The sequence below is a fragment of the Microcebus murinus genome, chromosome 8 (genome assembly GCF_040939455.1).
Source record: "Microcebus murinus isolate Inina chromosome 8, M.murinus_Inina_mat1.0, whole genome shotgun sequence".
Classification (NCBI taxonomy): domain Eukaryota; kingdom Metazoa; phylum Chordata; class Mammalia; order Primates; family Cheirogaleidae; genus Microcebus; species Microcebus murinus.
Window position 1 is genome coordinate 30301416 of NC_134111.1, and position 25242 is coordinate 30326657.

Consider the following 25242-nt stretch of genomic DNA (forward strand, 5'->3'; position numbering starts at 1 on the left):
TTTGGGTAGCTGGAAGGAACATAGAGAGTACCAGGAACTGAAGGGATACTGTGTCTTGAAGATAAAGCGACCTAACTGGTGAAGTATGTTAATGCATATGAAATTGTTAGAGGAATTAAGTAAATGGATCATACTAGCTCTATAAGACCATGTGAAGAAATTTCTATTTTTATTTTAAGTACACTGTAAAGTTTTGAGGCTTTATAACCAACAGATGTTATGCTCAGATTTGTATTTTGAAAAAAAATTTCAATAGCGTGAAGAATAAATTGGAGGTGGGGAAAATACTCATGATTTTACTTAGACTTGAGATTTGCTGATAGCCTTAAGACGTACTGTATTGTTCCAAGTAGATCACTGCATCCAGGCCATACCTTCTACTAATCCTAAATTTTTTCTTTTGGAGCAATCCAAAATGAAGGCTTTCACTCCCATATCAGATAGCCTTTTAACCTTTGAAGCTAAGGTACAGTACAGTCCAGGCCAATATTTTCTCTCTGTTTCTTGTTTGTAACAGCTGTCACTAATGAAAAGACTTAAATTTTTATCAGGTCCATTTAATTTCATATTAGATGTAAAACTTAGATTGGATTATTTTGCTAGCCAGATAAAGCAATTCTGTTTTATTTTCAAAGCAGGGTTGTTTTCGTCTTGTTCTTTTAAAACTAAAATTGAAAAGTAAAAAGAATATACAACACTAAAACATACTTGTGTCATATCATATTATCTTATTATATATACTATACATTATTGTATATAATGTGTCTTTACTTGAAGAGCTATTCAGAAAATAAAATTTTGAAGATATTTACTGTATTTTTAGTTGGTCTCAGAAAGTGAAATAATGATTGCAGGTGGTCAGCAAAATAATTGGAGTTGCTACTGGTTTTTAATAAGTGTAACCTTCTGATTTTTAGCAAATCCCCCGAATCATTACAAAAGGCATTCAGTCGTAAATCAAACAAGCAATTTGTTTGATTTATTCCTTCCATTATTATAGTCAAAGGTCTTTAAGTTTCTGAAAATTAAGATTGCCCTCCCAGAAAATATTTCCAAGCATACTTTAAAAAGCAGTATCCTAAACAAAGGCACAGCATTTGGTGGCTAATATATGCAGAATTGGTGGGGGGGAAATCTGTATGGCCACTTATCAGCCAACCTGCTCACCACAACAGCACAGCAGGGACAAAGGGAAGAATCAGAGGTTAAAGGCAAAGACAAAGAGGAGTTTTCCAAGTTCCAGGGTGTTTATATAAGAGTTATTTTGTTTGCTATTGTTGACCTTATTTGTCCACATCATTTCTTAGTCATTTTAACTGATAAAAAAATAAAGGTATAGAATTTGATTAAGAGAAATAAAGGTATATATTCTTTATCTAAAGCATATTTCAGGAAATTAAACAATTTGAAATTGGCATTTTTGTGAGTCAGTTTCATGTGCTTCAACCTAATAAAAGCTATCAATGCACTGTAATATACCATAATGTACACCATCTCTTGAAAAGAGAGTTTGCTCATTCTAAGTAGATTTGGATATATTTTTCTCCCTGTTTTTTGTTATCAACAATTATTTGTAACAAAATGTTTACTTTTATCAAATAAATTTTATTTTATGAGGTGCCAGAAGTACATGTTGTAGACAATTGTAAAGAGATTATCAAGCTCAAAAGAAATGTTTAATAGTAATGAAGGGGCAAAAAAGTACAAATAAACTCAAACCCCAAAACTGATGAACTCTGTTTTTAATGCCCTCCCTCATCAATCTCTCAGCTGATATTCTAGGATTCAAGGATTTTCCACAGCCATACACTCACACTGCAGATCTCCCTGATTCCTAAGAGCTTGAAATCTGAGAAAAGGTGAGGGTCAATATAAGTAGTAGTAGTAGTAATAATAATAATAATGACAGCTAACACTTAAATAGTATTCACTGTACCAGGCACTGTTTTAAGTGCTTTACATATATTAACTTATTTAATCTTCACAATAGTCCAGTGAAGTTGGTAAGTATTATCATCATCTCCATTATATAGATGAGGAAATAGAGGTGCAGAACAGTTAAGTAATTTACACAAACGTCACACAGTAAGTAAATGCCTGAGCCAAAATCTAAACCCAAGTGTTCTGGCAAAAGAGTCAATACTTAACCAACAGTAAATTGCTTCTCAATATAAAAAAGACCTAGTATCACTGAGTCAGTTCTAATAATAAATTGTGAGATTGCAAAATTAGTTGAAATATTAACTTCTTTAATAGAGCTTGTGAAGTTTCTTTAAATATTTACTTTTATCTAATATTCTAATAGCTACCATTCTGGACTGCATTAAAGAAAAAATTATTCACAGCATTTGTTAAAGGCAATAAGGAAGACTTTATTCAAGGGACTAGTGCATTGGGCACTTGCAGCGGTAAAGAGAGTTTGGGCTCAATTCCAACTCTAACAACGACAAGTGGGGATTTATAACGAAGGAACAGGGCGGGGGTCAGTGGATGGAGAATTACTATGAGGAAACATCAGGGGTAAGAGGAATTCTGGCTAAACCAACTTGACAGGATTATTGAAAAAGGCAGACCAGGATGATAAGGTCTTGAGTGTGGGAAATAAGGAGTTTGGTCATCTATCAAGGATGAGGGATTTTCTCTAAACTGATTCAGCAGGGTACTTGCTGAAATTGAATTAAACAGGCAATCGCTCGACTAAGGACAGAGCATATGGTTGGGGCCTAGTTAAAAAGAGGACTCAGAGGAGTCTGACGAAAAAGAAATGTTTGGTCCAAGGAGAGAGTTTTTGACAATTCTGCCTCTTGTTCAAAGGAAAGAATCTTCTTTTCTTTGAACAATTAACAGTCCGTTTCTTTTGGTAGAGGATATTTGATGGATGATGTGAGCAGTTAGGCATTTAATGAGAGGGATTTCAATGAAAAACAAAGGGAGAAACAAAGATTACTGGCTAGAAACCCAGTTTCTGAGGCCAGAGGGCAATCAGATAAGAAGATTTCTAGATGTTGGGCTCAAAGCATTTCTAGAAGTTAGATGGAAGACTGAGGAAAGCAGGGGCAAACCCATGAATTTCCTGGTTTGCAGTTTGAATGTATTTAATAATGGCATCAGGTAACTTTCTGAGTGACCCACACAGCAGCAGGCCTGAAGGTTGCTTTTACACAATCTGTTATGGTAATTTCTTTGAGGATTATGTCAAGTTTTCCTGCTTCAGCTTGCAGGGCTTTGGGAAAATGGCAGTTTTAGTTCTTAATGGTGCCAAGTCAGGAGGATGGGAAGAAAATTCAAAGTGTTAGTTTGGAGAGGTATAGCTAGATATTAGAGGAAACTAGAATAATTCAGGATCCAGTCCAGGTTACAGGTATATAACCAAACCTCAAAGACAGTGAACAAGGCTAGAATCTAATAACAGGTACACTATAGCTTTCCTATAGTAAAATTGTTCTATATTTTTATATATTTATAGTAAATATATATTTCCTATATTTTCTATAGTAAAATTATTTTCCTATTGTAAAATTGTTTTTACAGTCACCTCCTCCTATTTTAATTTTTGATTACAAAATAAGTCTGGTCTCATTAGATCTGGCTTGATTATTTACATAGGTATAATAAGAATGGTAACTGATCACATAGGCCTTTTTAAATTTGCTTTGTTGGAACTTTTCCTAAGGAATCTCAGATTAAACTTCTAAAGGCCACTCAAGGCTAGGAAGCTAAACCAAGAACTCACCAACAGATTTTGCCACCTATACAGGTGGCCACTCACCACCTGTAATACTTACAAATTCAAGTGATTTCATCTCTTCTGTATGTCCTAAAAGTATCCTGGGGTTCCTGGGCCTGCCAGGAACAGACTTTCTTTAGTCAATTCTAAGACTGAGCACCCTGTAAGCCAAGTACCAGGCTGATATCTCAAAAGGGCTTTGTAAGCATTGGCTCATAAAGTTGACCCTAGTTCCTTAACTCTGGTCATACCTAATTCTGTGCACATCATTCTCAAAATGGCTTTCCAGTCAAAGACTTAGAATATAATTAAGGCTTCCAATTTTCTCCTGCTATAAGGAAAACAAATTTTTATTTAATTTATGCAGACAACTATATTGCCATGAAAATAAGAATATGCAGGGTTTGAGGAAAAAAGGTCAAACTTTTTTTTAATGTGTTCTCACACCACAATCATCACAATCTCATACCACAAGTAATCAGAAGATGACTTCTGTTACCAAATGTGAGGTTTTCCTCCCACAAATGAAGCAGCAGATGCCAGCTAGGTGTCCTGTAATTCAATTCTGACACTTACCTACCTGAAGATAGTGTCAGATCCCACAGAGGGGCCCAGTCCCCAAAACTGTCCCCCACTTCAGACACCAGTTGCAAGTCTGGTCCTTGAGACCTTTTGACCAACTGGCTTCAAGTTTGGGTTCCCACGACCCCATCTTTGGGTTCAATTAATTTGCTGGAGTGGTTCATAAAACTCAGAGAAACACTTATGTTTACTGGTTTATTATAAAAGATATTACAAATGATATAGATGAAGAGATGCATAGGGAGAGATGTAGGAAGAGACCTGGAGCTTCCATGACTCTTCAGGTGTACCAGTTTCCAGGAACCTCTGCATGTTCAGCTATCCATACGCTCCTCAACCCTGGCCTCTCATGTTTTTATGGAGGTTTCATTATGTGGGCATGATTGATTAAACCATTGGCCATTGGTGATGAACTAGACCTTCAGCCCCTTTCCCCTGCCTAGAGGTTGAGAGGTGGAGCTGAAAGTCCCAACCCTCTAATCATGTCTTGGTCTTTCCATTGACTAGCCCCATCCTGAAGCAGTCAACACTAACACAAAAAGACAGTACTCTGGTAGCTCATGCATGTAATCCCTGCCCTTTGGAAGGCTGAGACAAGAGGATCCTTTGTGACCAGGAGTTCCAGACCATCCTAGGCAACATAGTGAGACTCTGTCTCTACAAAAAACAAAAAACTAGCGGGCATGGTAGCATGTGCTACTCAAGAGCCTGAGGCAGGAGCATCACTTGAGCATGGTAATTGGAGGTTGCACTGAGCTATGAACATGGCACTGCACTCCAGCCCTGACAAAAGAGGGAAATTCTGTCTCAAAAAAAGACAGCACTTTAGAGATTCCAAGAATTTTAGGAGTTGTGTGCCAGGGAAGGCATTGGGGGTAGGGGGTGGTGAAGACCAACCATGTATTTCCCAACATAACATTCAGTAATAATATCCATATATTGGAGGGATTAGGCAGGGAGGAAAAAAATAAATGTTCCATTTTTTTTACAAAGGTATAATCTACCAAATTGCTATACGTTATAAATACCTTAAGAGAAAAGAGGTAAAAGGTTTCCTTAAATGTGGAAGATAAAAGAATAAAGAACCAGCAATGTTTCAAACAAAAACTCATAAAAATTAGTTTATTCAATCTCATATAATTAATTCTTATTTTGCTTGATTTTTGATTAGCAGTTTTATGAATCCATCAGCTTCTAAAGATCTGGTAAGAGTTCATTTGACAAGAAAATTTGATTGTTTCTGTGAAATATAACAATAATAATCAGACAATGAGGGTATTAACAAAATTTTATGAACCTCATGCAGTTTCTGGAATATTTATATAATAACATGTACCCATGCAAATATAAAGTTAAACATTACTTTTCATGTGATAATACTTCCTATGTTATTTAACATTTCAAATAAGCCTAATTAATGTAACATCTATCTCTCCTTTTACAAGGTGAGACACATAGGGTTTGATTTTGGGAAGTTTGTCAAAAGGTTGAACACTTGAATAAATGGGATCACAGGTCATTGTGAAACAATATTTAGTCATTTAACCAGTGACAATAAAAAATTTTAAAGACCAACATAGAAAGTTACATAGTTGTAAAAACAAAAACAAACCTAGGTCTCTTAATATTGAGAACACAGGGGTTTTTTAAGTAATTAAAAACATGATAAAGCCAATAAAACATCCTTTTAACAAAGAGAAACCAAATTCTAGGTTTGCATGAGTATATTATTGAGGTTTTTTAATTTTGAACCTTATAAATAAATTCATCCAATCTTAGTAGCTTAAATACTCAAAATTTCTTTTCCACAAACCTTTTACAAATGTTTTATATCAATTCAGTTTTTGTCCTACTCCTTTACTTCTTTCTCATTCTGGAGCAATCAGTCCTCTTACTTTCGTATAAAATTACTCCCTTTTTCCCTTAATGAAAACACATTCTTTATACCTTTTAAGCTTTTGCTTATTAAAAACACATCTTTTTTGCATATTTTGCAAAGTTTTTTCCCTTTACCCTTATTATTTCTAGTAGTTTTAATTACATATAATGGTTATAATTTTTAACTATCAGTAACCTTTCTCTTACAGAGAAAACTAGAAGTAGAAAATTGTGAATTGTCTATCACATTCCAGCATTCTATGAATATACCATCTCACAATTCCTAGAGGAATTGTCGCAAAAGAACATGTTTCTTAACAGACCCAGATTATCTTTAGCTCTTCTATTCTGTGTGAAAATAAGATGCCAAAAGTATATAAACGTAAACTCATGTTGAGTAATAAATGTTTCAGTAGTTCATTTACTTAGAAATTACTTAGATAATTAATAAGGCTGGGCACGGTGGTTCACGCCTATAATCCTAGCATTTTGAGAGGCTCAAGTGGAAGGATCACTTGAGGCCAGGAGTTTGAGACCAGCCTAAGTAATATAGTGAGATGCTGTCTCTGCAAAAAACAAAAAAAGAAAAAAAAAATAGACTCAATAAATATCTCTTACTTTATAGCTATAAGGTTTCACATTACCAAAAATATTTGGGAAACTGGTTTTAGGCAGATTTATATAAAACATGATCATTATTGAAAAGATCATTCTTAAAATTTTATTCCACTTATATCCATTCATTTCTCTTGTTCTTAACAAGTATGTTTGAATTTTTCATGGAAATTTCATGAACTATTAAATAAAGCTAGCCATCACCTTATTTGTATTTTCAGTTTTATTTTAAGCAGAGTCACTAGACTAAGAACAGAACCCAAGTTGGAGCCTAGTTAGAAAAAGGACTCAGGAGCCTGACTAAAATTTGGTCAAAGGAATTATTTCAATAGTTCTTTTTAGCTAGGATATAGATTTCTAATCTTCTCCCTATTTTAGGGCAGCCTGTATCATGCTGCTATATTAATATAAGAAAATCATCAATTTAATCCCGTTACTACCTTGCTTGAATCCTTTTCGTGGCTCTGCATATCCACTGCCAGCAAAGGATGTAAATAAGCACCCAGTAGGGTCTGTCAGCATAGCTGAAAGCACCTCACCACAAACTCAACATTTCTTTAAAGTCTCTTGTTTAAATTAAAAATTCACACAAGTTTTACATTCCACTGCAAAATTCATCTGTTTGTTTTAATATAAAAATAATGTGTTAAGCTGGGCACAATGGCTCACACCTGTGATCCAACATTTTGGGCGGCCAAGGCTGGAGGATCACTGGAGGCCAGGACTTCCAGACCATACTGGCCAAGATAGCAAAACCCCATCTCTACAAAATTTTTTAAAAAATTGACCAGCCATGGTGGTCCATGCCTGTAGTCCTAGCTACTCACTGCTGTGAGCACACCATTGCACTCCAACCAGCCTAGGCAACAGAGTGAGACCCTGTCTCTAATAAATAAATAAATAAAATGTTTTAAATTAGGTATCACTTAAATTACTTGACTTAATTCTTCAAATTTTCAAATAAAATAGATGAATCAGGATGATGCTTCATGTTTATCCTCGGCCTTTCAGTGCCCCATAAGTATACATAATTCTGTTTGAAGAGCCCAATTGTATACAATAGCTTTTAGGTAACTTTACTTTTTTTTAAGACCCTCAATTATATGGTCCCAATTCAACCTTCGCACCTTATAACTTCCTATTTTCCTGCATTAATCCTCTGATAAATCCATTCATCTACCTATCCACAATTATTTACGACATACACAACTCTGTATCAGGCAGTGCCTTCTAAAGATGTCTTGCACTGTATGCCATCCATGTATCTTTGCTATTGTCCTTTCTTTCTGCTTAGAATGTCTTCTCTGCTCACTTCTATCTATTAAAGTGCTAATGCTACAAGACTAATTCTAATACAAGCTTTGCCTAACTGACCCACTCAGGACTCCGAATTCCTATAACACTTACTTGATGCTTATTATATAACAGATTATATGTTTTATATTTGTAGGACCATGTTTTACACATACTTTTTTTAAGTAAGAGTTCAAGATGCAGAGAAGCATGTAGAGTAGGTTGGGGTGTATAAGATGAAAGTAAATGAGTGTTGGTAATTTCTTATTCATTATGATGCCATCTCCTATCCTCAGTTTGCTACCAAATTAGTGGGCATTTAGTAGTTGTTGCCAGCAGTGATAAAATGGTATAATGCCTGAAATAAACCCACTCAATTACTCAAATTTTAAGTTAAAGCATAGTGATACCTTGCATTTTAAGTGTAGAGAAACTATATTTTTCTAAACTGAAATGTTTATAGATTTCATAACAAAAGGATTACATGGTCAAAATAATTTGGGAAAATATGCCAGATTGAACTGGATTCTACAAGCATGCATTGCATTTCTCTAAGGGTATATTGTTCCATAAAACACCATTTGGTAAACAGTGCTCTACATTATTCTAGATTATTGTATACATTTGAATTGTGTTCAGTCATGTGGAGAGGGCCATTATTGTGTTACTCGTATTGGTCCCATAGTTGTACAGGTCTGGGAAAGCAGACCCACTCAGATCCCTACTGACTTGTCTAGAGAAACACCTAGACTACTTCTCCTCATTCTTCTAATACATCTATCAATCAATCACAAGAGCTTAGAATCCCAAGGATACAAATTATGAATATTTTAAAAATATCCCCAGTATATTTTTACCTTTAGAAACACTGGAGCTCTTTCCCTTTGTATCAGCTCCATTGTTGGCCCCATACGTGGTGACCCTGACAGTTTTGACTGTCACTGGCCCTAATATAGTTAACTACCCATCCCTGGACCCATCACTGTGGACAGGGGAAGAGGAGGATATACTGATTGGCTTTGGCATTTAGGCCCACCTCTAGAGCTGGGGTGTGTTGTTCAGAGGAAAATCCATGTATAGTTACCAGAAGTAGCAGAAAAGAATGGGGGGGAAGACAAACAACAAACATCCACTCTAGCAGGTAATACCATCTCCACTTTACACATAAGAAAATGGATACTCAGAGAGACTAAATGAGCTACTCAAACCTTGGTCTTCTGATTTTAAATCCTGCTCTAGGTTGCCTTAAAGGAAAAGGGATGGATAAGGAAAGAATTGATTTCAGATATGACATTTATTTCTGATCTGTGTTTTGAAGTGAATTAAACGTGATTGTCTTTAGGGTGATAATTGAGTCTGATCTCTGAAATTGTTGAACAAGACATTTGTGGGGAAACAAAGTGTCCCAAGGTCTGTGGTGGTGTTTTGGGAAAGGTGCGATGTTCACGATCCTTACAATCCAAAGTGGGTATGATCCTTACAATCCAGAGTTAGGAATGTGTGAATACTAAATAAAAATAGCTAACTAAATAAACTAGTTTACCTCTTACTCTGTCTCAGGCATTGTGGTAAGCACTGTCCATATCTGATTTAACACTCACAACATTCCTATGAAATGAGGATTTTATAGGTAACGAAGCTTAAGCAAAAAGAGGTCTAATATCTTGTCCAAGATTATATAACTAGAAAGTAGTAGAGTCCGGACGTGAACCTAGGAAGTCTAGAGCCCATGCTCTTACCCATTGTAGTGCCTGTTTTTGTTTATCACTGTTACTGATTATAGTAGTAATGCTTAGATACCTGCCATGTGCTGGCTTCTGTGGCAGGTATTTGTCTGGTACAACACCTATATTCTAGAAACTTACCCCATAAAGTGGTATAATACTGCAATTCATATGCAGCACACTTAAGAATGTATAAATATCTACTAAATTTTCACAGATCATTAAGATTAATTATATGCTGTTTTGTTTTGTTTTGTTTTTATTTAACAAAGTTACACATGCAAATTATTTTAAAAAATCAAGTAGTCCTATAAGACGTATAAAAAAACAGCCCCCTGCTCTATACCTCCTTCCACCATTTTCTAGCTCCCAGAGGCAATTACTTTCAATTCTTTTTCAGTAATTTCTTTTAGTATTTGTGTAAAAGAATATCTCTAAATCACATGATTATATTTCTACTTCTTGATTTTTTTCAGTTTCACAGATAATCTATTAATTTCTTATTATGGAAACTATAGATTTAAATCTCATATCTCCTACCTCATCATCACAAACACACCATCTTTTCTATGTAGTTATATAATGATTTTGATAAGTTTAATATTCAATTATACACATTATATGAACTATTAAACTCAGTTTGTGACTGGACCATATCCTGTATCTAACTCTGTGCTTTTCCTAAAATTAATAATTGTCTTATTTTTCATGTGCTTCAAGCCTGTTTTTAATTCATCTGCAAACTGTGTCCCTCAGATTGCTTTCCACTATCAACTTGAGACTTCCTTTTTCCCTGTTTTGAGTTGGATCTCCTGTTTTTCATATCTTTTCCTTCTTGATTTGACCTTGCCTATCTGAAAATGTCTTTATTGAGATTTGAGTGCTACTATGGCTGAGTATAGAATTCTGGTTCGGAATTCATTTTTTGTCTCTGAATTTTTATGGCCTCCCTCCATTGTATTTTAGCTTCCTGTGTTGAAAAGTTGAAAGATATTCTATTTCGGTTTTATCTACTTTTCCTTTCTGGAAGCTTTTAGGGTTTTCTATATATATTACAGTTCTTAAATTTTATTAGGATATGCCTTGTTGGAAACCTGTTTTCATTCATTTGGCTAGGCACTCAATGAGGCCTTTCAATCTAGAAATTCATGCTCTTTAGCCCAGGGAAATTTTCATGAATTATTTCTCTGATTATTTTTTTCTCATCATTTCCTCTGTTCTCTTTGTTATTTGGATGATGAACTTCTTAGACTGGTCTTCTAAATTTGTTGTCCTTTCTTTCCTATGTTTGTTCTCAAATGTGTAAAACAATATTGGCCTATATCTAAAATTGATTTACCTCACAAGCCTCTTTTCCTGGCACCCCCACCACCATCATTTCCACAGATTAATTTGAATTTACTTGGTCATTTCTGAATTAAAATTGAATCAAGTTAGGCTTTAAACTAAGATTCTACCCCTATCCATTCTTTTCTTCCCTTCTACTCTTCTTCCCTCCTACTCTTCTTCCTCAAGTTCCTGGGGGAGACTCATATATCATCAGGTATGATCAGTATGTGTAGGTTTGCATACTCTTCTCTGTCCTTGCTGGCCTCTGCTGAGCTACTGCATGGCCTTTGGCCTTACCCCGTGCCAGCATCCAGCTATGTCTAGATCCCCTTGCCTGTTCTCTGGATTTCATGTACTGGATCCACTGCCATGGCCCTTACTGTGCTTCCAGCTGTGAAAATAATGTACTCATTACCCTTTTTCTTCTAATCCTTGTCGCCTTTATGTCTTCAACCTCAGGCTTAGCCACTTTTTCACCCCTCTTATGGTGGAGACTTCAGTAACTTTTCAGATTCTCTACCACAATATACTGGGATGTTTAGGATTCAAAAGTATCTTCAGACAAATCCTCCTAAGTACCTTTCTCGGCCATTATCTTTGGTACTGTATGTATACATGGATACCTCTAACACAACTCCTCCAAGCTGTTTCCTGCCTGGCAGCCAGTATTTTATTTCCTTTGCATGGGAAAACATCTATTATATTCTCTTGCATACTAGTATACTCTATGTTTTTATGGTACAAGCTTGATATAAAAAGAATGTAGTTATATCTCCTTGCATTCTTGTCTGCTCTATGTTTTTATCATGTAAGCTTTATACAATGAAGCTCTTAAAATAATAAGGCAGGCCGGGCGCTGTGGCTCACGCCTATAATCCTAGCTCTTGGGAGGCCGAGGCGGGCGGATTGCTCAAGGTCAGGAGTTCAAAACCAGCCTGAGCAAGAGTGAGACCCCGTCTCTACTATAAATACAAAGAAATTAATTGGCCAACTGATATATATATAAAAAATTAGCCGGGCATGGTGGCGCATGCCTGTAGTCCCAGCTACCCGGGAGGCTGAGGCAGAAGGATCGCTCGAGCCCAGGAGTTTGAGGTTGCTGTGAGCTAGGCTGACGCCACGGCACTCACTCTAGCCTGGGCAGCAAAGTGAGACTCTGTCTCAAAAAAAAAAAAATAAATAAAAAAAAAAATAATAAGGCAGCTCTGTATATACTGACATGTAGTACTGTACTTCACACAGGGTTGAGGTGAGGATTACTTGTGATGTTAACAGATATGAGATATGACTGACAGTAATATTCTCTGTGAAAGGGCTCTATTAATATAATTAACCCTACCCAGGTTGAAGACACACACATATAGCATTTACTATTGTGCCTGGTACTGTAGGTACTTTATGAATGTTAATCTTTATACCAATCTACTAGTTAGGTACTATTGTTATCTTCATTTACAGATAAGGAAACTGTGGCCCAGAGGAGAGAAGTATTAATAACTTTCCTAATGTCACACTGCAAGTAAATGAGCAAGTATTTCCTCATGTTTATCTATGAGACCCCACTTGAAAGCAAGCAGCCTGTATAACTATGATCTACATTTGAGAATAATTTTCATTCGGCTTCTCCTTCCTAAATAGTTGCCTCCCCCATCAACCCCCATACTATTTTACCATACAATGGTGGGTACTTGATTATTTATGACAATACAAGCCATACAGGTGTGTGACTGTCTGTGTGGGTTATGTGTGTACACATATATCAGACTGCTTAAATGAGTTGTTATTCTTCCTACTTTGTTGCTTTCTCCATTTCAATATGTAAGATTTTTTTTCTTGTCTTCCTTTTGAGATTTTTAAGCCTTAGTATTAGGCAGACCCAGATTTAAGCTGACTATGCTGCTAATCTGTCTAAGTCATAGTGTTCTCTTCTGCAAAATGAGAATGTTAACACCTGTATCATGGGACTGTGTGAGGATTAAATTAGGAGACGCTGCACATTATAAAGGCTACATATAGATATTTTATGTGCATGTCATACTACGTTTAAATGAGTTATTGTTCTTTGATATTTTCTCCATTTTAACTTAAAAGGTTTGGAGTTTTGGAGTTTCGATGGTGGGGGCAGTGGTAGTAAGACTTGGAGCTAGGAAAACTCTTTTTAATTGGGCTATAATAGAATACCTTTGAAGTTAGGCAATATAGGATCATATCCTAGAGCCTTAACCACCACATTTGAAAGTGGGGATGTAAATGGCTACATTGGATCATGGTTGTGTATTTCCAGTGCTTCGGCACCTAATAAAAATTGTCGAATAAATTTTGAATGAAAAAAATGTGAGGAAGATTAAATGAAATATAAAGGATCTACCACACTGTCTAGCAGATAGTACAGAAACAAAAATTACATTTCTATTTATATTGATATATTCTAAATTATTACATATATTTCTTCAGGTTGTATTAATAAGCCTGATAATAAAAAGTATAATATCTGCTTTAGTTATTCCTGGTAGGTAGTTATAGTATTGTGAAATACAAAGATACTAGTACCATAATCCTCTCTGGTTCTTCACCAGAGACTTATTGCTGTTTAGAAATGGAAAAATACCAAATAATATTAATAAATAATTTTGAAACTCAATCTTTAAATAAATATGGGTACCTATGTTATTTCTGTTACAGAGAGCAGAGATAATCCCTTACAGGGGCTCATAAAGGCATAGAGCATCTGGAGATTTACTGCCTCTGTTACACTGCTGGATCCCACACAACATTTGTTATGTTTTCATCACTTCTCTCCAGAAGGTAGGAATTGTGTTTTCTCTATGTAGGTTCTTCATAGTTTTCTTGTCAGTGGGCTTAATTTTGATTAAATATGGAAGATATCTGACATCTATAGATGAAAATGCCAGATGTCTCCAACAGTTAAGATACTTAAACACATTGCCTCTAAAAAATATTTCTAGTATAAAATTGATACCTGTTCACTGTTAAAAAAGATAATACAGAAAAATGTTAATACTACCAACTTGAGGTAACTGTGATTTTGTTGTATATCTTTCTGAACTTGATATACATGTGTATTATATGTAATATGTACATTTATATAATTATAATAATTATGACTAGAAACCATAGGATATAAATGCCCTTTGGATACTCTGCTTTTGTTACTTAACAGTTTATTGCAGCATTTTTTATGTCAGTAATTATCATCTACATCACCATTTTTAATGGTTGTATAATATTCCAGTATAAGGACATAGCATAAATCATGTAACCATTTTCCTATTATTAAATATTTAGGATACTTCCAATTTTTTTTTTGTAAACATGACCTCAGAGAACATCCTTGTATGTACATATGTGTACTCATGTCTGATGATTTTTTAAAGACAAATTTTAAAGTAAATGTTGCAGAACCTTAGTTCCTAAATATGCTCTCCGATGAAAGGGTTCCAAGGCATATAACATAAGGAAAGACTTATTAACTATCTTAAGAGATGTATGTACCAGTATATAGTAGTGCCATATACCAAGGTCTTAGGAATCAAACTTATTTGGCCATAGAATCCTTTCTTAAAATAGCATCTATCTTCAGGTTGTTGATAATGGTGGAGGCAATGCGGAAACAAGGAGTATATGGGACTCTCTATACTTTGCACTCAGTTTTTCCATGAACCTAAAACTACTCTGTAAAATAAAATTTATTTTTTGAAAAAGCAATGAAAAAAAAATTTTTTTTTATTTCAGCATATTATGGGGGTACAGATTTTAAGGTTTCAATAAATGCCCATTCCCCCCCTCCCCCCACAAGTCTGAGTTTCCAGCATGACCATCCCTCAGATGGTGCACATGTCACTCATTATGTATGTATATACCCACCCCCCCACAATGAAAAATTTTTAAAAGAGGAAAAAAATTATAAATGCCGTTGTGTAAACTTACATTTAAAATTACATTTAGACTTATACATATACAGGTACAAATAACATCTGTCAACATCCCACTGAACACTTTTGAAAATGCTAACTTACAGTATATATATATATATATATATATATATATATATATATATATATTCCCCTTGTTTCTTTTTTTTAATTTTTATTTCAGAATATTGTGGTTACACACACTTTGGTTACATAAATTGCCTTGGCATCACCAGACAAGCATGCCTATGCCCCAGACAGCACACACCGCATCTGTTAGGTGTGGATTTACCCATCCCCTCCTCCCCCTCCCACCTGCCTGAAACCCTATGAATGATACTTCCTATATGTGCACATTAGTGTTGATTAATTATCAAACTAGTATTTTTTTCATTTTTAAATTTTTAATTATTATGAGTACTTAATAGTTATATTTATAGGGTACATGTGATGTTTTGATCTAGGCATACATTGTGAATCAAATCAGGGTAACTGGGATATCCATCACCTCAGGTATTTAGCATTTCTTTGTGTTAGGAATATTCCAATTTCACTCTTTTAGTTATTTTAAAGTATACCCTAACTTATTGTTGATTATGGTCATATTATTATACTATCATATATTGTTCATTCTATCTAACTATATTGTTGCATTCATTAACAAGTCCCACTTTATCCCCTCCTCCTTGCTACCCTTCCCAGCCTCTGGTAATCATCATTCTACTCTCTGTTATGGTATATTCTTAAAGATGGAATTGGTAGATCAAAGTGTAAATAAATTGAAGGGCTCTACAAATTTACATGCTCACTGACAGTATATGCAAGTATGAGATTGCCACTTTCTCTATTGTTTTGTCAATATTTGGTATTAACTGTTTTATTTTTAAACAAATCTGATATAAATATATGGCATTTTAATTTTCATTTATGTTACTACTGAGATGAATTTTTTTATATTTTTATTTGAATTTTAAGTTCTTTTATGAATATCCCATTCATGAGCCATCCCAAATTTTTCCTGGGGTCTTTGATTTTTTTCTTGATAGATAAGAATCAGGAATCATATTAATAATATCAAGTCTATAAATCATATACATCAATTATGTCTTTTTATATTTTGTTTTGATGTTTTGTTTTTATTTGGTGTTTTTTATTTTTGCCATATAAGGTGAGCATTTGAATGGGATTAAATCTACCATATTTTTTCATGGCTTCTAGTTTTGGTGCCTCTCTGTACCGTGGCTTTATTTTTACCTGTTTATTATGGAAAAATTCAAATATAGAGGAGTTGGCAGAATAAAATGAACCCGCAAGTACCTCAGTCTGGCTTTAATAATTAAGAATTCATGGCTATTCTTGTTTCATGTATACCGCCTGTATTATTCTGAAGCAAATCCCAGACGTTGTATCATTTCATCTGTTAATATTTCAGCATATACACAGATTTTAAATGTAATTTTACCTAACCCATAGTTTACATCTGCCATAGTTTGCCTGGCTGAATCACTGACTTCCACTACAACATACTTAAAGTGTTACATCAAACATCAGCATTAGCTAAGGCTAGTGTTACTTAATTTACAATTTTTAAATGGGCTCTATAAGAATTTAATTATACTAAATACTTGTGACCAAGAAAGCATTGCATATCTCTCATGGATTAAAAGCAGAATGTTAACATATACAAAAAGCCTCAGTTTGCTTTTTTACTAAAGTTATGTCTTATTAGAAACTATAATTCTTCTTTACACCATTATATACATCTTATCTATCTTCAGAAGGTACTGTCCTAAACTGTGAATTGTGTTACTATACTACCATGGACTTTCCCAGGGCTTTTGAATTTTGAGTAAAACTTTGTATGTGTATGCTTTCTCTAGAAACATAACAGTTTTGGTTTTTTTAAAAAATCATTGTATTAGATAGAATATAAAATTTCATGTTTTATATGTGACTAATATCTAATTCATTTTTAAACTTATCAGTTCAAAAGAAGGCAATACCGTTTTAAGGCCTTCCATGGGGTTTGATAGTGAATGTATTAATAATAGCTTATCGTAGGAAATTAGGAAAATATTTTGTGATAACTAATGCCAGAAAGAGTTCAAAATAGCATGAGTTGTTCTGATACAAAGAGGAAAGAATACAAAAACAAAGCTAGTCTCAAGAATTGGCATTACATATGAAAAATAGGGAGAGAAAATAAGTCTGAACCTTATTCATAGCTATATAAAATCATGTAAGTTTTTATAGTTAAGAGAAACATTTGGAGTAATATAGTCAAGCCGTTTCATTTTATGATTGAGAAAAGAGCAGAGAGTTTAACTCAAGTTTATCCAAAATCACACAAATGTTTTTTTCCAATATTCTCAGAAGATATTTGAGAAGTAAAAAAAATTTGTACTTACTATATATGAAACAATCTACTAAATACAGGTATTTTAAATCATTTGTCTCATTTAATCCTCACATTATATCTTTCAGGTAAGAACTGTTAATATTCCTGTTAATATCCCCTTTATACAAGTAAGGAATCTGACTCTATCTCAGGCAGTCTGAGACACATAGCCCTCACTTTTAATCACTGTTCTTGAGAGAGGGGACTCTTTCCCCTTCCCCAGCTTTATTAATGTATAATTAACAAATAAAAATTATATGTATTTATAGTATACAACATGATGTTTTGATATAAATATATATATATATACACACACACATATATATGTAGTGAAATGATTAGATCAAACAAATTACCATATCTATCACCTCACATAATTTTTTTAGTGGTGAGAAATTTAGCAATGTTCAAGTGTATAATACATTGACAGTAGTCACCGTCCTGTACAACAGATCTGCAGAACTTATTCATATTGTCTAAATGAAACTTTGTATTTTTTAATCAACATCTCCCCATGCACAATCATACTTTCAACCCCTGACAGCTACCACTCTATTCTCCACTTCTATGGTTTAACTTTTTTAGATTCTACCTATAAGTGAGATCGTGGAATATTTGTGTTTTTTTGTGCCTGATTATTTCACTTAGTGTAATGTCCTCTATGTTCATCCATGTTGTCACAAATGACAGTATGTCCTTCTTTTTCTTAGGCTGAATAGTATTCCATTGTGTATATGTACCACATTTTCTTTTCTATTCATCCTTTGATGGATACTTAGCTTGATTCTATATCTTGCTCTTATGAATAGTTCTGCAATTAACACTAAGGCTTTGTTTGACATGTTTATTTCATCTCCTTTGGATATATACCCAGAATTGGGATTACTGGATCATATGGTAGTTTTATTTTTAATATTTTGAGGAACCTCCATACTGTTTTCCATAATGGCCGTGCTAATTTACATTCCCACTAACAGTGTACAAGTGTTCTCTTTTTCCCACATCCTTGCTAACTCTTTTTATCTTTTGTCTTTTTATAATAGCCATCCTAACAAGCGTGAGGTGATAGCCCATTGTGATTTGAGAAAGGAGATTCTTAAATATGATAATCAGTAAGAAATTGTATTTCACTGTCAACTGAAGCAGACAGTTAGTGGAAGAACAGGAAGAAGTTTGCAATGGTCAATCCTAGAAATAAAGCAAGAATGGAAAATGTCAGCAGGATAAAACAAGAAATAATATATTATATAATAACAAGCAATATTATTATATTATGGTAATAACAAGCAAGAAATAATATATTTTACATCCTATATAAGAAAAGTTAAAGGTCTAATTAAAGAAGTTTGTGGTATAATTTGACTCCAACTTACCCGCTGGTTTTCAAAGACCATTGCATCCCCAAATACATGTTAGCATTTATAAAAAATTATTTTGGTTTTTCAAATAAAAGCTGGCTTATGAAAACTGTGTTACAAAATTCTTTTACCAAACTCTTCTCCATTATCATTGCTTCTCATATCCCCATTAAGGACTTTGTATATCCAGTTGCATATATTATACAATGTAGTCCTTAGGCATTTTTGTTATTAGAATATCTTTTTAAAAATGGGTAAAAAAAAGCCAACACTCAAACCAGGTTGACTATTGCTCTAGGCTTTAATGCTTACTACAGCTGGTATGTAAAGGTGCACGTGAATTAAACGAAAAATGAAGTCACGAAAACAGAAGAAAGGAAATTCAGAAATGAATTTGCAAGTTTAGTTCTAAATAACAATCACAATTTTAGCTTGAGGCTTTTCTGGGAGATTGTGAATAATGATTAGGTGAGATTATAGGCCCCAGGCAAAGCCTCAGGATATTAGTGCACCTAGCTAGTCATTTATTCTCAAAAAATGATCAGTAGGTTATGGGTTATTGTTTGAAATGCCAGGGGGAATTAAACCTACGTCCCTCACTTTATCCCAAGGGTCATCTCAGGAGTCTGAAGCTTTAGTGTTAAGAAAAATGTTTACCTAAACAAAAAGCCTTAGTAGACTTTTCATTTACTATTACTTTTTGTTAGTTTTATTGTTTGGGTATATATTTTTTATTTACCCTGAAAATGGTAACCCCAAGAAAGTAATCACTATTGAAAATTGTGTTCCACTGTGTTCAGCATCTATTCAAGGGAGGTAAGGTAAGATTTTTTTCAAAAAGAGAATAAATTTCATCTCTCATTAGATTTTCATGGGAAATTTCTATTTGAGAGAATTCTGATTTACTGTCCCTTGATAAAAATATTCTTCTAACCATATCTTATCATGTAAAATTATGAACTGATTAGTGTGGATATTTTAAAGCCCCTAAAGTCTGGAATTCATGGTTAATCATGTATTTTTATTTATCAAAACTTGTTTCCTTCTGTCTTTATAGCTATTTTCTTCTCTAAGTATTTCGTGAAAACTTTTTGACTTGAGTTGTATGAATGATCCCCTCCCTTTTTAAAAACATATTTACATAATAAACAGTGAAAGGGAGGGAATTAACAAACCAAAACACTATTTAACTCACCCAATTTATGGAATAATAATGATGTTAATAGTAATAAAAATAGCAGTTAGTAGTAATCATCTGATAATATGAAAAAGAATAACTAGGTTTTAAATAGTGTTTACTATATGTCAGTACAATTCTGATTCATATTCTAACTCATAACTCCATTATTATCCCCATTTTACAGAGAGGAACTAAGTTATAAGAGACTATGTAAGAGATTAAATAGTAATTGGTAAATCCAGGATCTGAAAACTGGACTCAAAATGTACCCTACTTATAAAAATTTCTTTGCTAAGACCATTTTTCTTAACCCTTTGAAATCTATTCTCCTATTTTCCTTGACAAAACATAAAATCTCATGATCTCTATTTTTATTTAATTTTTAGAATAAATCACATATAATGACTAAAACTAAATCAAAGCAATGGTAGAGAGCACTGATGTCTTCTAAACTACCCCTCTTTCCTCCTGTTCCTAGTTGAGGCTCACTAGTTTGAAATGATTTAAGTTCAGTTCATTCAGTGAATAATTACTGAGGGCCTACTGTGTGTCAAACATTATTTTAGGAGCTGTTATTTAAATTGAAAACAAACTAGTTCTGAACTGGGAACAAGATACAAAAACTGCACAACTTTTTAGTGACTTATAAAGCCTTCCCAGAACTTCAAATGCATAAACAAAAACCCATTACAGAAATACGTGGATATTGCTCACAATGTGGTAATGCCTGTACCACTATCCCCTTCTGCTAGCACAATAAAAATAGTTGAATCTATTCAGATTTAAATCATTAGGATTATTTCTCATGGTCATGTTAGCTATTACTTAGTATGTTTAGATTTGCAAGACTGCTCTAAAAAATGTCTTAATTCTTCCAAGGCTCCAGGCCTATAATTAAAGTAGCAGCCATTAATTCTATGTAACTTTGTTGAGTGCCCACTGTGGAAGAAAATTGACCAGAGAATATAAGCATTTATTTGAAAATGCTGGGCATGAGACGCCTTCAAAGGTGTATTCTAATTTGGAGGAGGATAAGACTGTATAGGGCTTTAATAGGAGGGTTCAGCCAAAGTTCAGTTAGTTTTGGAAAGAGTTGACCAGGGATGGTTCTTGCAAGAGGGAGGAATTGTTCTCGCAGATTTGTAGCCACTGTTGGGGCAATCTGGATTTATCAAGAGGGGAGGAGTAGAACAAATAGGGGCTAAAGTTGTGTGCAAGAGGAAATAGGGCGAAACAACCACTGCTGACAAGGATATAAGAGAGTCAAAGTGGAAAATTCTCAGTCTTTCAGTGTCTCATATTATTCCATACAAAGCACTGTGCTTCATGCTAAAGATGTAGAGATAAAGAAGGTAGCCACAGTTCCTGATTTTATTTAACAAAATTACAAAATTACTTATTCCACTTGCATAGTACAAGGTGATGGGAACGGGACCTACATAACCTGGGAGAATCAGACAAAGCATGCCTGAAGAAGGAGTATTTTAACTGAAACTTGAGGGATGAGTAGGATTTCATTAGGTAAAGTAGCACTGGAGAGTAGTATAGGCAAAGGCTGCATTATGATTTTTATGGGCCCTAGATACTTCTGCCTTCATGGGTCCCTTCCAGCATAAAAAAATTAAAAATTATATTTTGTAACTTTGTGGCATAAAGATGAAGATATTAATATTGTATACTAAAAATTTTTCCTTTGACCTGAAAGTTCTTTTTTTCCTTCTTATTTTAAAAGAAATTAAAACATTTTCATGGGCCTCTTGAAATATTGTGAACCCTAGGCACTGTGCCTACTGTGCTTAATGGATAAATTGGCACCGGAGGTGGGAAACATTGGGCCAAGAACATTTCAGATAGAGGGAATAGCATATAGGGAAGCTTCCAGTGGCTAGCTTGCTCAGGGAATTAAAAAGAAGCCAAAGGAGGAGAGAGTGTAGGGGAAGGTGGCATGAGAGGGGCTGGTGAGGTAGGCAGGGCCCTGTAGGCCATGCTTAGGATTCCGACCTTTATCCTATAGAGTGATGAAGGGTGTATGTGTAAGTAGATGTGTGTTTCAATCATATTAATATATGCATCTGGTTAAAAATCAGTGGTTCTTTGACCCAGCTTTTCCCACTTAAGCTTCACATCTCTTCTCACTTTTTCTTTGATGTTTATCTCCATTTATCCAGATAAAAGTAATTTGCTTCTACCTCAAAGTTTTATTTATCACTTTTAGACATCATCTGTTAACACACACACAAAAAGGAGGTAATATACACTCACTCACCCTTCCCCACCTCCACTTTTCTGTCCCTATCAATCTCCCTTTAGTTTTATCTATGTTTTTAATTTCTCTGTTGTAAATCCGAATTACAAACTAATAATTATTTTATTATTTGTTCCAATAACTATCAATGCTGCTTTGTGATTATCCCCTCTGTCAGATAAGGATATTAGTATACCCACCTTCTTCAACTGTTCTCCCTTCATGGTTTTGTTATCAGTTCTTTCATTTCTGTATTACTAAAATTATGCCATTTACATCTACCTTATAACCATAATTAAGCATTTACATGTGAAAATGGCTTTTGCATTTGTTATTCCCTCTACCTGAACATAAATTCACCCAGATGACCACATCACTTGATTGTTCTTTTTCTTAAGTTCTTAACCCAAACGTTAGCTGCTTAGTAGGGCCTTCCCTGGCCATCTTATTTTAAATAGCAACTCTTTTACTGGGGATTCTTGCTCTTCTTTCTATGTTATATTTTTCTTCATGGTCCTTGTTGTTAATATAAATTATATATTTTTATTTTAGTTAATTTTTGAAATGATTGTCACTCTCCCTCACTGGACTGTAAGTTTCAAGAAGGTAGGATTATTATCTATTCTAATTAATTTGTTTGATTTTCTTTATTATTTTTCTCATCGTTTCTATAATCTTAGTAGCTAAAACAGTGCCATATACCCAGCTGGCAAGAACTAAGTATTATTTTAATTAATGATTAATTATAGTGCCAAGTCTTCTTTTTTGGTCATATTTACTTACCTAAGTAAGTTTTCAGTTTTCTTAAAATTTCTACTTGAAATTTTAGCATACATTTAGGAGATACTATTTTTTGGCTACCTGCTTTACATCAGAGACTGTCTAAAAACTGATACATTATACTACTCTTACTAACTTCTTATTTATCGTATAGTCTTAACAATCATTGTGTTAAAAGTTGTAGAAAAGGCAACACCTGTAAAGACTATGATTTTACTACCATCTGTTTGCCATCTTAATTCTAATTTGTCTGGGATTCTAGGTTACAAATCATATTCCCCTCTGAACTGGGAAGTTAATGCTCCACCACCTTCTAAAATTCATTGATACCAGCTTTAGATAGTCCTTTGTAGGACATCTGCCTTTTTCCTCTGACTTTTAAGGTCTACTCTTATTTTTCTTGGTGTTTTGCAATTCCTAATATGTGCCTAGGTGTAGGCTTTTTTCCATTCATGTTTTATTCAGTGGGTACTTTCTTATGAGGAGTTGTGTCCTTCATGCCTAGAAAATTATCTTTTATTATTTTCATAGTAATTTCCTCCCACCACTCACCTATTTCTTGTTCTTTCCTTCTGTAACTTCTATTATTCTATAATAGAGCACATGGACTGACCATCTAAAGTCTCATCTTTTCAATGATTCTTTCTGTTCCTTTTTTAAAATCTATTTCTTGGCAATGTTCTAAACTCCCAAAACAAAAGGAAAAAAGCTTCATAGGAGGGTTGAAATATAAAACTATGTTTTTATTTTTTAAAGTCTTTAATATTTTCTGTGGTTCCTGTTTGCAACATGTTTGTGTGTTTATTTTAAGCAGAAGAGGGTAGTGATTAAGAGTACAGCTTTTGGAGCCAGAATGACTGAGTTTGAATCCCCGACTCCCACATCTGTGGGACCTTGAGCAGTTTAAAATTCTCTGTTTCTGTCCTCTGCAATGGAGATAATAATAGTATATCTATCTCAGAATTCTGAGGATTGAGTTAATAAATGTAAAACACTAAGGACGATAACTGGAATGTAGTAGGCCTTGTATGTATTTGCTATTATCACTACTATTATAATCATCTTTGTTTTTTTGGAGACAGAGTCTTGCTTTGTTGTCCTGGGTATAGTGCAGGAGTGCAGTGGCCTCATCATAGCTCACTGCAACCTTAAACTCCTGGGTTCGGGGGATCCTGCACATGAATACCTGGGACTACAGGTTGTGCGCCACCACACCTGGCTAATTTTTTCTATTTAGTCGAGATGGGGTCTCACTCTTGCTCAGGATGGTGTCAAACTCCTGGCCTCAAGGAATCCTCCTGCCTTGGCCTCCCAGAATATTAGGATTACAGGCGTGAGATATTTCACCTGGCCCCATCATCCTTATTATTTTATGCATATGATATTCTCTCACTGTTCCTGAAGATACTAGCTAGAGTTCTTCTTCTTCTGTTTTTTTAATTATTTTGGGTACATAATAGTAGAGTTCTTTTTATTTATTATTACTTATTTATTTTTTTACTTTTTATTTCTCTTTCTTTTTATCTAAATCCATGCACACCCAAGTCCCACAGAGTTCTTTTTAAAGTTCACTTTTTTCCCCTAAATAAAACTTTTCTTACGGTTTATCTTCTTTTTCTGTTTATTTATCATTATTTCTCTTTCTTTTATGCAGGAGGCTTTCTTGAACTATCTGGCAATCGTTGGTTACAGGTTCATATTTAACAGTGAGAGAATAGTGGCTGATTGGAAACTTTGTATACAAAATCAGCTTTTCCTGATTTCAGGTGCTTCAGGGTGCTCAGGCCAGGGAACTAGCCATTATAGACATTAGAGAGTCCCTTCCAGGCTAGACCCCAAAGTTATTCTTTGCTTTAGGATTGGTTTCTTCCAAGAGGAACCCTTTAATTTTTGCTTGGGAAATAAATCCCTTACTCCAACGGATGGAGATGCTGTTCTTTATATTAATGCAAATATTCAGTTAATCTCCCCATTTTTGGCCCCACCTCTCACTGTTGCTCTCTTACCAAGCATCTCTAAGTCCCTGAACCTCTCTGAGGTTCTACAGTTCGACAGGTCCTGTCTATTCTAGACCTAGGCTTCCTGTGCCCATTTCAGCAGTTCTTCTCTATTTTCCTTCTCACATTAATGTATTGAAATGTCTCATCTGTTGATGGCCTATCCTCCCTCTCTTGTGTTATAATTTGTTTTGTATTCCTATA

The 25242-nt window shown here is 34.4% G+C and overlaps 1 protein-coding gene across 4 annotated transcripts in view; it reads left to right on the plus strand.

The window, feature by feature from the left end:
- MBD5 (methyl-CpG binding domain protein 5) overlaps positions 1-25242 on the plus strand; it is a 399974-nt gene that overhangs the window by 252686 nt on the left and 122046 nt on the right. For all 4 annotated transcript variants that reach the window (XM_076005508.1, XM_076005506.1, XM_076005509.1 and 1 more), the window contains one exon: positions 13831-13953. The gene's annotated coding sequence lies outside the window, so the exon portion shown is untranslated. The remainder of the gene's footprint in view (positions 1-13830; positions 13954-25242) is intronic.